The sequence below is a fragment of the Vicia villosa genome, linkage group LG6, assembly GCF_029867415.1.
Source record: "Vicia villosa cultivar HV-30 ecotype Madison, WI linkage group LG6, Vvil1.0, whole genome shotgun sequence".
Taxonomy (NCBI): Eukaryota; Viridiplantae; Streptophyta; class Magnoliopsida; order Fabales; family Fabaceae; genus Vicia; species Vicia villosa.
The window spans coordinates 93,502,518-93,507,344 of record NC_081185.1 but is presented as its reverse complement, the minus strand read 5'-3'; the positions used below and the strand labels follow the sequence as shown (position 1 = coordinate 93,507,344).

Genomic DNA, 4,827 nt, shown 5'->3' with positions numbered 1-4,827 from the left:
TGCACGCTCAGTCTGCTTGCACCAGTTGATAAGACAATACTGTTTTTTTTCCGAGGGGCTACCCCTCGCTAAAATCAATACTGTTATTTCCTTGGGGATGCCCCTCGCTAAATGCTGCATTAGCTGTCAAATAAATTTTCCTTTTGACGCCACTTTTCTTTGCTTGGGGTATCCCCTCGCAATGCAGATTTTCAAAATCAAATTTTCCCTCTTCTTCTATTTGTGAGGGGTGTCCCCTAGGTCTGCGAATTTTGTTTTTTTGTTTTTAAATTGTGTGTTGCGAGGGGCTTAACCCCAAGCAACGTCATTTATTTGTGTGAAGATTTACCCCTGGCTAATTCCCCTGGCTATTCTAAGGATTTCTTGTAGTGCTCCTTCATCAGAAAATTCAAAAAACCTAATAATTAAATGCCTTTTAAAGTTTATATATAGAAAAATTGTGTTCTCATAGAACTGTGTCGCTCTACTATATCGGTGTGCAACAATTTTGTAATGTGTCAAACATGAAAGTTTGTGAATAGTTGTTAGCGGGTTGCCCTTGTTTTTTTATGTGTACCTCAATATTTCCAGTAAAAAAAACATTGTGTTGCTTTGCTTATGGTGTAATGCATTTTCTTCACGTGTTGGTTTAGTTTTTTCCATGCTCCAATAGTGTTGCTATGATGTGTTGGTGTGGCGCGATTTTCACTTTTTTTTTTCTCTGATTTTTCTTTCGTTTCATGTGTATTAGTCATCTCTATACTTTCTCATCATAATTAACTTCTATAATAAAATACCATACAATTTATCTAATTTAGATGATTTTTGTATGAATTAATATTTTTCATGTTTCATTAGAATATTTATTAAATATTATAAAAACATAAACAAATTAAAAACATTACAAGAAAATTGTCATATAATGACACCAATATTTAGTGACACCAATAATAACTGTAGGTATAGATACTATATAGCTACAGATATTTCTTGCGTAGGTATAGATAATTCATTAATTATTTTTTATAATATAATTTAAAAATATTTTTTTTTAATAATTTTTTTAATAACAAAATACAAAAGCCTCCTCACGTCTTTTTCTTCTTTCTTCAGCGTATACCAACTCTCTCTTCTCGGTCTCTCCAAAACCCTAGCCACCGCCCCTTCTCCGAACCTAACTCCGACCACCACCTCCTCCAATAGAAAAATAAATTTGATATTCATACGCATCATCTCACGGCCTTTCTAAAGAACTAAATCAATTGTGATTTCATGCTATCATCGTTGTATCTCAATCTCCTCCTTTTTCGGCCACTACGACCTCAAATGACAAAACAGTTATTATTTTCGCAATCCACATACCTTGACCTCTCTAATGAACCAAGTAGATCGTTGTATTGAGCATCGTCGTCGACCACCACTCCTCTATCTTCGGCCGCCGCGACGGGTAACAGAGAAAGGAAGTAAATCGTCTTTTCGAACTACTTCTCAGTGACCTCCAACTTCCCTCTTCATGGTGAGGACCTCCCGCCATCACACTCTATGTTCTTCTTCTTTCATATTTTCACCTTCTCGTACACTTGTTTCCATAGATGTAGATGCATAGAAATAAATCCTTTTTATGTAGTATGATGTTGTTGCATTCTTAGTGTGAAACTTTCTTATAATTAAATGAGTTTACTATTGTTATGCTTCTTTTTGGTGAATTTTGTGTTTGAAGGTGTAGCTGTGTTTGGAATCGGAAAAATGGGTTTGTTTTTTGGGATATTTCCGAGGATAATATTCTATTCTATGTAGCATCGATGGCTGGATTGAAACCAATGGCGAGGTACACAAGCAATAAGTAAATTGAGAAGGTATGGCACATTGTCCTAAATCTTGAGTTTCCTTGGTCAATTTTATGGTTTCTATACTCTCTTATGTTTTTTATAATTACAGGCTGACATTTTTAGAGGTGAACTTAGTAATTCTCCTGTCATGGATCCCAAACCTGGCACCAATCAATCTCTCATATACAAGCCAATGGAAAAATTTGTGTCATAGACAACTGCCCCTATCTTGGCCAACGTGGTTTGTATCTACAGATTCTACATAAATTTGTGTCATAGATATTTGTCATGGTTATAAGTTATAGGCCATTAAACTTCTATAACTTTGCATATCTGACTGCCTTAAAACTGTTCCAAGCCTTAAAAGAAATTCATAATTGTTCATTTTTTCTCTTCTGAATTTGTTGTGGCTGCTACAACTTGATCTACTTAGTCTAATGTAGAGATGTCATTGGTAACATTGTTTAAATTATTTCCTTTACTTGTTATTCATTATGGTGATGACTTGTTAACAACTTCAAATTACTTACTATATTTGTCTCTTTTTTGTGCTTGTTTACTAAATTCAAATGCCAATTAGTAAGGAAGTTTTTCATTTCAATGCCGATTTTGTATTAGGTGTGCATGGTATTACCAAAAATAGTACATGCCATAAATAGTATTATTGATTGAGTCGATAAAATTTAAGTCTTTAGTTCTTGTTAACCGTGAAGGGTTCAAACTGTTTTCACAAGCTATCTTAGGTAGCTTATGAAAATACACTGAAACCAACTTTTGAATTGTTATAGTTTGTTTTCGTAAGATTTCCAACAGAGTATCACAAATGTGATAAGGTCAAATAAGTCCATTCTAAAAGGCATTTATATGAGGATACTGCTTATATATGCTATAAGATGAAACTGACTTACCTATTTGTAAATTGTAATCTCAGTTAATACTCTGTTATTTCAGGAGATAGCATTCTTTAAAGTTTATTAGTCAATGGTTGGCTTTCAAAATTGGCTTTCCTTTTTCAGCCATGTTGAAAAACCTATAGCTATTTGGGCTTTTAACACAAGTAAGTAAAATCACAGGTTCTTTCATGTTAATGATGTGAGCATGATTGTCATGCATCTGTTTTGCTTGGTTATTTCAGTGTTATACTCATCAAAAGAAGAACTCCAAAATTCTTCTGATGACTATTGGTGCTCAATTCTCTCTTCTAGAAAAGAGGTAAACTTGTTTATCTCAATGCCTTTATTTTCCGATAATATTAAATTGTTACTACTCATGTTCATTCTTTAATAGGTTGATCAACTTTCTGTCAAAATTGATTGGTTTTTGTGGCAGCAAAAAGAAATTTTATATTTAAAAAAAATTAAAATTTATATCAGTTCTAGTGACACTTACAAAGTCGTAGGTATAAGTTTTACTAATTATATTAATAGGATAACATATAGTGACAGTCGTATAACTGTAGGTAAAATATTGTCTGTAGCTAAAAGTTACAATGACATTCAATTAAGCGTCACACCACACCCCTTAAAGACGTCAAAGGAGGGTGTCACTAAAAGTTTTGTAGACATTTACCTACAGTTTATTGGCTTTTAGTGACAACTTTTGAGTGTCACGGAAAGTCAATTTTCTTGTAGTGAAATAAAAAACACTTAAATTTACTATAAAATATACTAAAAATATGCAATGATAAATTGTCATTCCCGGTCCACATTATTGTGTTTTAATGAAAAGATGGACAATTAAATGAACTATTATGTCAAAAATATAGGGAGGAAAATAAACCTTCCTCTCACATAAGGTAACAACAGTTTCATTATGCTAGCAACTTTTCAATGTCAATAACTTTTTTACAAGTAGCTTTGAAGAAGAAACATAGCTTAGTTATTGATACATTGACAAAGCCACTTGAAACGGCTACATTTCAAGAACTCAAGAGCAAGCTCAAGGTTCTTTCTTGCAAACCCCTTATCTTTTGGGGAGTGTTACAAGTCATATTATATACTAAAATATACAAAGTCAAAATGTTTAACAACATTGAAAACTAAAAATGCTGAAGCTGTTACAGATTTTTTAGAGCTTATACCCGTTAGTTTATCACTTAAGCTTCACTTGTATAAATGTAACATTTTTGTAAGTGTAATAACAAGAAATTCATTAATGAAAATACCTCACCATTAGAGATGGTGAGTTCCCTTTCAATTTCTCTTCCAATAGAAGAACATCAAAGAATTACACACTTAAAAAGATGATTCGTTTAAAACATCAAGCCAGAAATCATCAACAAAACATGAAGCCAGAAAATCAATAAAAGAACCTAATTATGTGATGTGATTACTTTGAAATGAGGCTGAATTACTTGCTGCCGAGTTTATTGAAGAGATGATTCCTTTAAAACTATAGTTTAGACAAGTGACAATGGCACGCCTCATGCTACAAGTCTGCTCTTGTTTATGACTTGTCCAAACCATAGTCCTAAAGATATACTCTCTTCAACTCCATACATTTGTTACTGAAACAGAATAATGCATTGATGTTATTTATGTAGTTTTTATACTTGTACTACACTTTAGTACTGGTTATTGGACAAGTTTTATGGCCATTGAAATATTGTTTATTTTGTACTACACGCTATGAATGGGTATCACTTGTACTCCAATGCAACGTGATTTGTACTGAAGTAATGTCACGACAAATTCTACATTGTTAATCATAAAAGAACAATTTTATTGTGATAACATGGAATATGAATAATTTGTCCTCTGCTCACCATGTATGAAAGATTATCGTTGGGTTGCACTCGCAAATATTAGAAACTTTGGGCCTTTGTCATGTTGGGCTGTCTTTTTTCATTCTATAGTTGGAGAATTTATTTGCCACCCAATCTTGACCCGGCACCCATACACCCATACACCAATTACCCCCTTTTTATAATGATAACACATCTCTTAGGAAGGTGGTAAAATAGAAAAAGATATATTGAAATATTTGAGCGGTTAAACTCAGGGCCGGTCCCGACATTTTA

The 4,827-nt window shown here is 33.1% G+C and overlaps 1 long non-coding RNA gene across 8 annotated transcripts; it reads left to right on the top strand.

Moving 5' to 3' along the window:
- Positions 1 to 1,089: 1,089 nt before the first annotated feature.
- LOC131609336 (uncharacterized) lies at positions 1,090 to 4,391 on the top strand. 8 transcript variants are annotated; one of them, XR_009286103.1, is made up of 4 exons: positions 1,090 to 1,495; positions 1,700 to 2,865; positions 2,944 to 3,020; positions 3,096 to 4,391. It is a non-coding gene; the product is annotated as an uncharacterized LOC131609336 (long non-coding RNA). The 8 variants fall into 8 exon arrangements; XR_009286105.1 differs by lacking the exon at positions 3,096 to 4,391 and having other exon boundaries at positions 1,700 to 2,049; positions 2,760 to 2,865; positions 2,944 to 3,026; XR_009286101.1 differs by having other exon boundaries at positions 1,700 to 3,020; positions 3,096 to 4,390.
- Positions 4,392 to 4,827: the final 436 nt, after the last annotated feature.